The sequence below is a fragment of the Gorilla gorilla genome, chromosome 21 (assembly GCF_029281585.2).
Source record: "Gorilla gorilla gorilla isolate KB3781 chromosome 21, NHGRI_mGorGor1-v2.1_pri, whole genome shotgun sequence".
Taxonomy (NCBI): Eukaryota; Metazoa; Chordata; class Mammalia; order Primates; family Hominidae; genus Gorilla; species Gorilla gorilla.
In genome coordinates this window covers 74,941,862-74,954,010 of record NC_073245.2, presented here as the reverse complement: position 1 = coordinate 74,954,010, position 12,149 = coordinate 74,941,862, and the positions used below count along the sequence as shown (strand labels likewise).

The following is a 12,149-nucleotide window of genomic DNA, read 5'->3' as shown; positions in this document are numbered from 1 at the left end:
GAGGAGAAGATGACACAGAGAAGGCCACCTGCAGACAGAGACAGAGACGGGCGTGGCGTTCCCAGGACCACCTGGAGCCCCGGGAGCCACTGGGGGCAGGAAGGACCCTCCTCAGAGCCCCAGGGGGAGCACAGCCCGTGTGGACTTTGGGTTCCTGGCCTCCGGAGCTGGGGGGAATAAACTATTTTTTTTATTATTATACTTTAAGTTCTAGGGTACATGTGCACCACGTGCAGGTTAGTTACATATGTGTACATGTGCCATGTTGGTGTGCTGCACCCACTAACTCGTCATTTACATTAGGTATTTCTCCTAATGCTATCCCTCCCCCAGCCTCCCACCCCACGACAGGCCCCAGTGTGTGATGTTCCCTGCCCTGTGTCCAAGCGTTCTCATTGTTCAATTTCCACCTATGAGTGAGAACATGCAGTGTTTGGTTGGGAATAAACTATTTTTTAAGCCCTTTGGTGTGTGGTCATTTCTTACAGCAGCCCCCACAGAGGCGAACAGGTGTCACATGTGCCCCCGAATTTGGGAGATGACAGAGGCCTGAGGAGGGCCCAGAGAGATGACCTTGGGGTTGAGGCAGAGTTAGAGCTTAACAGACACACAAACTGTAAGGTCAGCGTGGCGAGTGGGAGCGGAGGTGCAGCCGGTGATCCGCCATGGGGCTGCGAGGGGACGCAGGGGCCTCAGTGAGAACCAGCCCTGGGACAGGCCTATGCTGACAGACACTACAGCATTTGGGGATGACAAATTGCTGGCTTTTATTGTTTTGTTTTTTAATAAAGGGGCAACTTCATCTGTGAAGGCAGATAAACCGGGCCCAGCATGGTCAGGCCGGGAGCAGGCCATGGGATCTCCCCCAGGTCCAGGCAAGGCTTGTTTTACGTCTGGAGAGATCTGGCAGTACCGGCACCCCTTCCCCAAGGCCACACGGATCTCAGGATTGAGCCCCCAAAGCTGGGCTCTGGGTCCTCCCGCCATGTCCTCCGCCGAAGCGCGGTCCCCACAGGGCTCCTCTGTGGAATCGGAGGTCTCGCCCTCTCAGCGAATGGATGCCTCAGCCCCAGGCTCCTTGGGACGAATGCAGGCAGCTGCTGTGAAGAATCCCGCTGGGTGGCAGGGTGCTAACACCCGCTGTGCACACTGAGCACCAGCTGTGTACCAGGCACCGTCCCAGGCCTCACAGTAGGGGAAGAAGGCCCAGGGGGGTCAGTCATTTGCTCGAGGCCACACAGCCCGCTGGTGGCAATGAGGATGCAGCCCCCGCAGTCTGGCCCCAGAGCCGAGCGTCTGTGTCACAGCTGCCTTCTGACACCTATTGAAAGAGCCGTGCACACTCGTGTGGCACTCACGTGCAGCTGCTGTTGACCTTGGACACTGCCGGGAGGCTGTTTGAGGCCGTATTTGGAGGCCTCGGACAGCAGAGATTCCACAGCAGTCATGCCTGGGGCCTGCTCCCTGGGTGCCCGCGGCCACACCCGGGGGTTTATTTACAATGCCACCACCTATCCACGAGCTGGCAGGCCAGGCTGGTTGGGGACCTGCTGTGTCAGAAAGGGAGTGTGCGTGGAAGGAGAGACTTTCATATTGTAAGAGCAATGCTCCACGCCTCCCCGAGGGGCAGAGAGCCACCCACTGCCACCCACAAGCCACAGGCTTTCTACTGAAGCGAGCTGTCACGAGCATGACGTCCCAGGAGCATGTGTAACACAAGAACTCGAATGCCAGGAGTCAGCGGAAAAGACGGAGGAGCAAGAGCCCCGGGGCGGGACTGACGAGGAGGCGCAACGGCTCTGCTCTGCCGCTCAGCAGCCCGGAGGATCTCCACCGGCCGCCGAAACAGAAAGCAACCTCAGAGGCCTGGAGGAGGACAGGCCAGGCTCAGAGCCACGCAGACTCCCCAGGCAGCCTTTGGGTGTGTTTCCCTCGCGTTGTTTTTCTTAGTGCAGGAACACAGAGCCAAGAAGTACCCTGAGGACTGCCTGGAGGTCAAGGTCCACACACACTCAAACACGTGCACACGCACACACATAAATAGCAGAAACTTGACCTCATTTCCGGGCTGGGCCAGAACATTAAGGGAAGGAGCCTCAACAGGGCCAAGGAACAGCCTGACGCAGGCGGGAGAGTGCTCAGAGGTTCCGCCTAGCTGCACGTGCTGGCACGGGGAGGGGGGCCGAACGGGGGTGGGGGGTGCGGGGCGGGGCGGGGCAGGGTGGGGGGGTGGGGCAGGGGGAGCGGGTCGGATTGGGCAGCACTTCTGCAAAGGATCTGATGGGGTCCCTGGGATGCTCAGTGGTGGGCAAGCCCACGTAAACCATTGCGAACCAAGACGCTGGCTGCCGTGAAACACCCACTCAACGCCCGAGCACTGGGCTTGCCTCATACAGGCAGTTTGTTCAGCCCTGGCCTCAGGACCAGACGCTGGGGCCAAAGCAGGTAAGGGGGAAGGGGGAGGATCCCATCTGCATAGCTTTGAGAGGAAGCCAGATTGCTAAGTTTCGTGACCAGCAATGGCCACAGAGAAACAGAAGGACTTCCTTCTTGAAAATGAAAGCCACAACTGAGAAAGAACAGGTAGTTGTAGATGTCCAAACAGCTCCAAGCTGAAGGCTGTTTTACCTGAATTAAAAGCTCTGACATAAGTATGTAAAGCTCAGCCGAAAGTTACCTATTATGCACATTTAAATCAGCAAATTTAAAATCCTATTTTAAATATTAGCCATGTGGCTTCCGACAGATGCCCATCAGACGGCCGCAGACGACGAGAATTACGTGGCACCACTCAGCTCACCAGCTGTGCACCTCCAGGGGTTTCCATTGGGGCCTGGTTCTGACGTCTTTCTGAGATCCAGCAGCGACCTGGCTTCGGGCCAGCCTCCCCTTATCTGAATCTCACGCAAGCGGCATGTGTGTGACAGTACCCATTCCATCTTCATCATGCCCAAGAGTTTCAGCTCCGGGTTCTCTTCTGAAGCTGAAAATCTTCCCTGGGAGGCCGTTTCCCCATTAAAACAGCGGTGTCTAGATTGGAAAGGGGAGGGTGGGCCTTCCGTGACTCAGGGGCTAAAGGACAACAGGAGCAAATATAAAAGCTGGCTCTGATGGGGCATCTGGCCTGGCTCCTGCCATCACCAGGGGACAGATGGGTTGTTGAGTGACGCTGGGCAGGCAACACTCTGGATTCTCAGGGCGATGAGGAGGGTCCCACATTCATGCATTTTCCAAAGGAAGTTTCCAGGATTGTACCAAGACCTCACATGGATACATCCTAAGCACTGGCATTTACTCAGCGTGCCGTTCTGAGCTGGTGAGCCAGAGGGATGAGAACTCTGCCTGGAGAAGTGGGTGCCCGGCACGTATGTCAAGGCTCGGCTCGGACCTGAGGGAGTCCTTGCTGAACATGCGGTGCAGGACTTACATTTCAGGGCTAACGTTTGCCACGAAAACCAGCCCAAAGTGGGACATGAAAGCATCTTAGCCGCAGCAGCCAGGTCCAGCAATGTGGACAGCCAGACGCATGCTTGGTGGAGGCAGCCAGCGCCCCCGTCCTGGTCTGGGTCATCAGTTCCATCAATGACAAATGCTGCTGGGGCCCATGAGGACCACCCGCGCCACTCACGTTGCTTTCCTTCTGCGATCTGCTAGCTTCCGAGACGGCCAAGGCAGATGCACTCATGGCTCAGTGAGAAGGTGAACGTCACCTCTGTGTTCACTGCTAATGGAGACTGGAGTAAGGATGTCTGGTCCGCGTTAAGGCGGGCAGCTCGGCGGCCCACACCTTTGGTTTTTTGGTCTCAGGCCCATATGGATAAGCTGGTGTGGGGTGGGGCAGGGGAGTTTCAGGGGCTGGAAGGGCCTCATGGCAGCCCCACGTAGAGGCTGCCTAGCCCCTGGACTGGCCCCACCAAGGGGAACAGGACATTGCAGCTGGGCTTGGGGAAGAAGGGAGGCCTGTCCTTTTGATTCTTCTTTCTGGCATCCTGTGTGTGCACGTCTGTGTAGGTGTGTGTACACATGCACACCTGCCTATAGTTTCTTTCCACTTGGAATTGGTTTTGACAGAAAGGTGCGTCAGCTTCCCAAGCTGGTCCCTGCAACAGGGAGGGATGGAGCCTCATCCTCATCCCAGAGCAACACCCTCAGCTTCCCCCGGAAAAGGCAGCGGCTTCTTCCGATCCACACCCTCAGCTTCCCCCGGAAAAGGCAGCGGCTTCTTCTGATGCATGGATACAGCCCCCACTATGGAGCTGGGGAGGGAGCTGCAGGCAGCCTTGACCCCAGACCAAATTCAAAGGACCTGCCTCTTCCAAAGGCCTCCCTCCAAGGGCCACGGGGACCCCATGACCGTCCTCTCATCCCAAGCTGGCTGCATGGGGTGGGCTGGTTTATACGCAGATAAGCCTGCACCCGCTGATGAGGCCAGATGCAGGTGAACCCCGCTGCTGCAAATGAGGAGTCTGCAGGTGGGGTGAGGCTGAAAGGCAGTTGTGGAAGGCCGGGCAGTGGCAGCCACGTGGCAGAGGAGGGGGTGGGAGACCCGGGGCAGGGATGGGACAGCCATGGGGTGCAGGAGACTGCACCCCCTGTGAAGGACAGGCCAGCGGCCAGCCCCCAGGCCACCCTGGCTCCTGTTGGCATCCCGGGTCGAGTCCACTGTCATCCTCATCTGAACACCCTGACTACATCTAACACCAGGGCATCTGCTTCCTGGCCTCTGCAGGGCCCACTCTACAGCCTCTGACGCTATGTGCGACGGTCTCAGGGTCAGGGCCAAGAGCCCTGTGATGGCGAATTTCCTGTGTCAACCTGAATGGGCCCTGGGTGCCTAGACATTTGGCCAAGCATCGTTCTGGGTGTGCTGTGGGTGTTTCCAGGTGAGATTAGCATGTGAAGGGTGGCCCTCCCCAGGGTGGTGGGCCTCGTCCAATCAGTTGGGGGCCTACATACAGCCAAAGGCTGAGTGAGAGGGCCTCCTCCTGTGACGGCTGCAGCTGGGACCTCGGTCTTTTCCTGCCTTTGGGCTTGGACTGAAATGCCAGCTCTTCTTGGGTCTTCAGCCTTCAGGCTGGAACCTGCAGCAGCATTTCTCTGGTTCTTGGGCCTTCAGATTCAGACTGGACCGAAACCATCAGCCCTCCTGGGCCCCTAGCTTGCCAACGACAGGTCTCAGGACTTGCCCCTTCCATAAGTGCTTGAGCCAGGTCTTCAGGATAAATCTCTTTCCACCTATCCTGTTGGTTGTGTTTCTCTGGATAACTCAGACTAATACAAGCCAGTCCTTCCATGCTTTGGTACCGACTTCCTAACGCCTGCTATGTGGGAAACCTGGGCTTCAGGGACTCCCAGGACACCGTCGCACCCACGAGGAGCCCAGGGGTGGTCACTCGAGAGCTGGGTGCAAAAGCTGCCCATGGCTGCGAATCAGAACTGCCTGGCCGGTGGGGACAAGAGGCCCGGAGCCTGGAGTGAATTCCAGTCATCAGCCGAGGCCCTGGGAGCCAGGCTCCGGGAGGAGGCTCTGACAGCACACCACCACCATCGCTGCCCGGGAACCTTCTGGAGGCCTGAACCAGCTGAGCTCTCCTGTGCACACACGGTTACTGAAATCTGCCCCATCACAGGAGGAGGGTCCATCACCTCCATGGAGTAGGGCCCTCTCCCACAGCCTTGTACTCCTGACGGCTGCTCCAGAATGAGGGACAAGGTCTCCCCTGGGGCTCCGGCCACACGGCTCCCATGCAGCCGGCAGGTGGGAAGGAGCCCCTGGAAGCAGAGCCTGCCCATGTGCCCAGGCCCGGAGCCCTGACTGGTGGCCCCGCCTGTGAGCCACTTCAGGCCCCCTGTGGCTGCTCTGCCCCAGGGCACCCACTCACCTCTCGGCCCATCCTTTCCCCACTGCCCTGATGCCTCTGTCCACGGGAGAACATCTGAGGCGGAGCCTTAGGTGGCTCTCAGCCCGAGAGAAACACAAACCACCCCGCCCCTCCGGTGCATCGAGAGAGCCAGCTGCCCTTTCCCTGGGAGCTTAGCCCCCTCAGGCCCTGTCCCTGCTCTAACCCACAACAACCCCGCAGGGGAGGAAGGGGGAAAGTTGCCGCCAGAGGCCTTGGCAGCCAGGGTGTGAATTAGGCCAAGGCGATCAGCCGGGGGATAATGTGTCCCTGGAGCCTCCGGCTGGGGGCAGGCCTGGGGAGGGTATACGCGTGCGTGTGCACCTGTGTATGGGTCAGTGCCCGCTATTTTAGGAGGAGGCCACGGGGGCCAGAGTTCTCTTCCGATTTCCTCATGCTGGCCTGGTCAGTCAGCTGGATCTCCGGGATAGGAGGCCCTGACTCCTCTGCTAGGGTCCTTTAGAGGCGAATCCAGCTGACCTCTTCCTCCCCCTCCTCTCAAGCCAGGACAGTGGCCTGGGAGGAGCCAGCGGCCACATGTGGGTGGCTGACACGGCCCGGCCTGTGGGAACTGGGGTGCCAGCCTGTATCCCCGTGTGTGGGCAGCTGACACAGCCTGGCCTGTGCCACTTCCAGAAGCCCACCTACTTCCCTAGGCCCCATGCACTTACTTCCCAGACTGGCTCCCTGCAAAGCGCTCTCAGAGCAGCACGTGGAAAGGATGCAGGATCTCTGAGAAACCTCTTTTAAGCTTGCCAGCCCCTGGGCCTGGCCTGGCTGACCTACTGTGGCCCAGCAAATGTCCCCAGGGTGGCCTGGAGCTGGGCTGGGTGGGTAGCACCCCTCCACATTAGGGGATGTCCCAGTCCCGGCTTCCAGGCCCCACTCAGAATTTGGAGGCCAGGCAGGACCATAGGGTCTCGGTTCTCCTTTCTCTTCAGATTCCAGCCCAGGCACTGCCTGGCAAAGCCGAGTCCCTCCTCCTGGCACCTGATGGCTCTGAGGCTGCCAGCCACAGCCACATGCCTGCCCTACACCCAGCCCCGCCCTGAGCACCTGCCTGCTCCCCACACCATCCTCGGCTGCCTCCCCTGCCACACCAGCCCCCCAAGACACCTGGGACTCTCTCCTCTATCTCCAAATTCACCCCAGGGTCTCTTCCTCAAGCTGGATGAATGAATGAAAGGAGCTTTCACTTCTTTAGCTTGAGGCACAGACTCTGGGATCAGCATATGGGGGCCTCAGCTGTGCCTGGTACACCCCAATTTGCATACCTGGTGACCTCGCACAGGCGAGCAGGCAGGAAGCCATTGCTTTGTATGGGGCCGACAATGAAGGATTGTCTGAGCAACAGGGAGCCAGGGTGCGGCAGCAGGGCCAGCCCAGAAGGACCTGTCCCTCAACCTGCTTGCACCCAGTCTCCACCCACTGAACCTGGGAGCGTGGGGAGGACGGGTGAAGCCACGGGTGTGTGCAGGTTTACTCTTCCTTCCGACTCATCATCCCATTCATGGAACTGAAAACTCTCCTGCCATTCAAGGGCATGTTTGAGAAGAAGAGAGAGGCTGGTTCCAAGCCACGCAGGTCACGGGCCTCTCTCTGCCTCAGTTTCCGCCCATAACAGAGACATCATGAGAATGAGAATGAGCCACTGAGCGTCCTACTCAAAGTGGGCCCAGTCAGCACTGGAGTTCATGGAAAACAGACTCAGAATGGAAATCCACCCTGTCCGGCCCCGGAGCCCTGCAGGCCCTGCCTGCCACAGGTCCCCACTGCTGCCCTGGCCTCCTCAGCCTCCTTCCATGGCTGGGGTGGAAGTGGCTTGCCCCGCCCATGCTCAGGACCCCCGCCGTGCCTCGGCTACTGGTGAGTGAAGGCGTAAGTGATGCCACAACTCATGTTTTCCTGCATGTGGGGGAGCCCCTTTACAGACCTGTGGTGTTCACAGCTCTCCTTGTCCTCTGGGGAAGGGGAAAGGACCTCCCCAGTTCTCAGGCTAGTCCTTGGGCACAGGGCCTGCTTCCCAGCCTGCTGTGCAGAGCAGCCAGGGCTCTGGGACTCCAGAGGGTGAAGGTGAGGAGGCGGGGGATGCCCAGGACCTCCCTCCTCCAGGAGAGCCCTGTGCACCACAGGAGGCAGGGCGGGTGGTGGGAGGGAAGGGCGGGCAGCTCAGAGGGCCCGCCAGCAAAGGGGCTCAAACCTGACCCCCAACGTGTGGGAGAGACAAGACCCAGAAGGGCCCTCAGGGGGCTTGAGAGGCTGCAGGGAGCAGGTTCTGTCCAGATGAGGAACCTGCCTGGCACAGCTGGGCCACTCTCCTCCCAGGTGGCCTCCTAGGCCCATGGGTCCAAATCTCAGGTCCATAGCGCCTCCCAAAAGGCAGAGTCCAGTGGCAAATGCAAGGGCCCCAAGTGAGCCTGGGGCAGACTGGACAACACACGCCACCCAAAGCATCGCAAGCTCTCCCTGCGGCTTGGGCCAGAGGGGCGATGCCTCAGGTGCCCCCCAAGGCTTGCCAGATTAGAAAAACCACCAAGAAAACGCAAGGTCCGTGGGCAGGAAGGGCCTGGCTGCGCGCGGGAGGGAGAGGAATCTGGGCTCTCTGGCACCCATAAGCGACCCCAGCCACTGGTGCCAAGTCTCACCCTATGCTTGGGCTACGTGGGGAGCGGCTTCTGCAGAAGGCACGTGGTTTGAAAAAGCAGTCACCTTCTGCCAGAAATGTAGTCCCAGGGTCTAATTCTGTGTGATGCTGGTGGGAAGGAGGCTACTGAAAAGAACTGAAGGGTTGGAGACAGCCGGAGACCCCAGTGTCTGAGGACTGAGGGTGAGGGTGCGGGTGAGGATGAGGGTGAGGGTGTGGGTGAGGATGAGGATGAGGGTGCGGGTGTGGGTGCATCCTCACCCGCATCCGCACCCTCATCCTCACCCGCACCCTCACCGTCACCGTAGCCTGAAGGGCCAGCAGGGGCCAGAGAAGGCAGCAGGGTCCCCAGGACCAGATTGTTCTTTGTAGTCCCAGTCTGCTTCCTCTGCAGAGGCCCACAGGAGGACACACCCAGAGTCTGTTGTCCCAGCAGCAGGGCCAGTTTCCTCCCCACACCCCTGGCAGGGCCAAGGCTCAGAGTCACCCAGAACCTGTTAACCTAGCATGTGAGTTACTGGCACCTCCCTCCTTGTTCAAGGGGTGCAATCCCCACGTGCCCATTCCAACAAGTGGGCAAGACCCAGATCCTGCCTGAAGTCAGCTGACACTCAGCAAGCTCGCTGGGGGGCCAGACAGTGGTCCGTGTCCCAGTACGAAGGCAACAGCAAGGTCTGAGGACTGTCCCATGTCCTTGTCCAAAAGCCAACAGTGTGCACCTTGCCACTTGCGAATGAGGCAGTCACGTGGCTCGTGAGGGAACGTTTTGTGGCCTCTGTCCACAGCCTGCTTGAGGAAGCAGGAGGGCTGGCCTGGCGTGGCTCTCTCCTGGCACTCCGAGGGCCCCGCTCCCTCCTGCCCCCAGCACCAGGCTGCACGTTGGCTTTTCTGTGGCTCATCTCTGACCACCTACAACTATCCGCTGGGGAGAGCACCAGGACCCAACACGTTCCAGTGGACGAGTCCAGGAAGCCAGGAATGTATATTGGCTCAGCAGTACCCACCCCAGAAATGGATTAACACTCATGGAGACATCCGGATCGAAGACCTCGTAGGCACAATACTAAGCTCGATGAGTTAACTTTTCATTCTACAATGGGCTGAGAAAAACTTTGCCATTTGGAAGTCAGACCGACCTGGAGCCAAAACTGCAATGGGGCTTGGTCAAGCCAAGGGGCCCATCAGAGCCCCGAGCAGAGCCGGCCTCTCTGGGCTTAGTCTAGCAAGGAGAGCATGTCCATCCACCTGGCCACCCTTCACCTGGCCCAGCCTGCCCTGCCTGCCACGTGCCCAGCCAGCTCTCCACCATGGGAGGAACTTGCCCAGCACCTGCTTTAGGGGCCACACCCAGTGAGCTACAGATTAGGTCACGGCCACTCGGGAGGGAAGCTCCCTCATGAAGAATTTTCCAGGCACCACCTGCTGACCTTGCCCAGCAGGAAGGCAGGACACAGCCTGCCCAGGGCGGTCAGGGCAGCCTGGCTGTGGTCAGCGTCCAGGTCTCACCGGGTGGCCGGCCTCTGCCCTGGCTCCCTCCAGCAGCACAGAGGGAAGTTGGGCTGTTTGGTCTCGGCCCGAGCGACATCCTACTGGTGTCCTGCGATCACTGACAACCCAGAACAGACACTCTGGCCCAGTAACCGCAGGCCCACCTCTTGGGACGCTGCTCTGGGTCTCCGGCCTGACCCCGCAGTCGCCTTTTGCCTCTTTAAGAACAGAGTCGTAAAACAGGAGCCCAAGCCTGGATCAGACAAACCTGGAGTCAGACCTCTTCAGCACTTACAAGCTGTGTGGCCTAGAGTCAATCACTTAACCTCTTGGTGCCTCAGTTTACTCATCTATAAAGTGGGAGTGATAATGGCCACCTCGTGGGGTTGCTAGGGACTGAATGAGACGATGCTCAAAGCAGGGGTACCATGCCTGGCACATTCCAGCACTCAACACCTAGCCCCTGCTGTCACTGTCCTTGTCATTATTACCAGATTCACAAGCGGAGCCGGCTAAGACCAAGGAGCTGTCCTCTGAGATCCATTTGCTCCCGCTGCTGGGAATGAAAACATCGCTGACACCGGGCTCCACAGAGCCAGTTTCTGATTAGATGGAGGTAACCCAAGTTCCAAAAACCACAGCTGAGGAGCAGCAGCTGACAAGCTGGTTGCATCGATGTGGAAAACTACCGCGTTCCAGCCGCCTCCAGACAGAAACAGGACGCACAGCCAGGTCCCACGGCAGCTCCAAAGAGGGCCTTGCACGCCATGCGGGGCACCCCCTAGCCTGAGGGTTCACCAACCACGCGGACCACGGGGAAACCTAGCTGGGCTTCTCTCTCCCCTCGGGGCGCCAATGCGGGAGGCGGTTTCTCCCTTGGAAGTGGAAGTCAGATCTGCTTCCAGGTTCCCGGTCTAGGGCCGGTTTAGGGCAGCTAAGCCTGCCTGCTCCTTCCTTTCCATCCTCCCTGGTCAGGGGAGCCCATCAGCAACGCGAGGGCACCCGACCCTCTGCCTGCACCTGGAGGGCGCCCGGGTCCCCCCAAGCCACGGCCAGGACGTCCCGTGGTGGGGCAGGGCAAGGGGCGCCGCCGCTGCTGGAAACCAGCCCTGTGCGCTCCGCCCGCGCTCCCCTCCCGGAGATGTCTCGAGCGCCTCTGGCGCGAACAAAGCCCGGCCGCCCCCGAGAAACTTCCGTGCATGAAGGTTTCCTCCTTGACTCGGCAGCAGCGGCCGCCGCAGGTGGGTGACTCCGCAACTCTGGAGCTCCGCGGAGGCGCGTTCGTCCCCAGCTGGATCTGTGGGGCCTGCGCCTGCGCGCGCTCCGGGCCACCTGCCCAGGTCACCTGCCCCGGCCACTCCGACAGTCCCTGCCAGGGCCGCAGCCCCTGCTCACCCGCTTCCCCCCGGCACCCGCTGCAGCGTGGGGCCCCTTCGCCTCGGTCCTCCTGCGGGCGACTCGGGAGCTCCTACCTGCGCAGCCGGCGGCGGGAAGCCGCGAATTTGGCCTCCGATTCCGCTCGGTCCTGCCCTCCCCCGCGGAGAGGCTCGGGGCGCTCGGCCGGTGCCCAGGCCTCCCGCCCCCGCGCGCATCCCCCCGGCGCTCCAGCCCCCGCCCACGATGGCGGCACCTGCCGCGCTCCTACGCCAGCAGGTCGGGCCCTGTGCACCCGCGCCAGCTCCCCGCTCCCCGCGCACTCACCGTCCCCGTCTCGACGGCTCGGCCGCCGCGCAGCGCTGCGCTCCACGCTCTGACCTCCCCGGCAGCCACGCGCCGCTTCATTCATCCGCTGGGGCCGCCCCCGCCGCAGAGGGAGGGGCGGGGTTTCCTGCGCGGGGCCCGCCTCACCCCCCACGGCCAATGGCAGCGGCGACCGCCCCCTCCTCCCCCCCAGGGCACAGAGGCGGGAACGCGCGGCGGGGGACCAGGGCGTCTCTCTCCGGAGCGCTGCCGCCTCCCGGACTCCCCGCTCCAGCTCCAAGGACCGGCATCGCTGCCGCAGCCGGGAAGCCGAGAACGCGCGGTGGCGACGCCGCCCCAGGCCACGCCGCGAGGCGGTTCCGAACGGACTCGGGATTCGCTCCTGGGCGCTGTGGGGCCGAGTGGAGCCAAGCGGC

The 12,149-nt window shown here is 60.8% G+C and overlaps 1 protein-coding gene and 1 long non-coding RNA gene across 6 annotated transcripts in view; one reads left to right on the top strand and one right to left on the bottom strand.

The window, feature by feature from the left end:
• The window catches only part of SLCO4A1 (solute carrier organic anion transporter family member 4A1), a 52,631-nt gene extending 40,769 nt beyond the window's left edge, over positions 1 to 11,862 (bottom strand). For 4 of the 5 annotated variants that reach the window (XR_008674344.2, XM_055372359.2, XM_055372358.2 and 1 more), the window contains exon 1: positions 11,734 to 11,827. The gene's annotated coding sequence lies outside the window, so the exon portion shown is untranslated. Of the gene's footprint in view, positions 1 to 11,733 lie in introns of all 5 variants that reach the window. The other variant, XM_031004965.3, reaches the window with a different exon arrangement.
• Positions 2,066 to 2,974, top strand: LOC129528987 (uncharacterized). Its single transcript, XR_008674345.2, has 2 exons — positions 2,066 to 2,445; positions 2,747 to 2,974. It is a non-coding gene; the product is annotated as an uncharacterized lncRNA (long non-coding RNA).
• Positions 11,863 to 12,149: the final 287 nt, after the last annotated feature.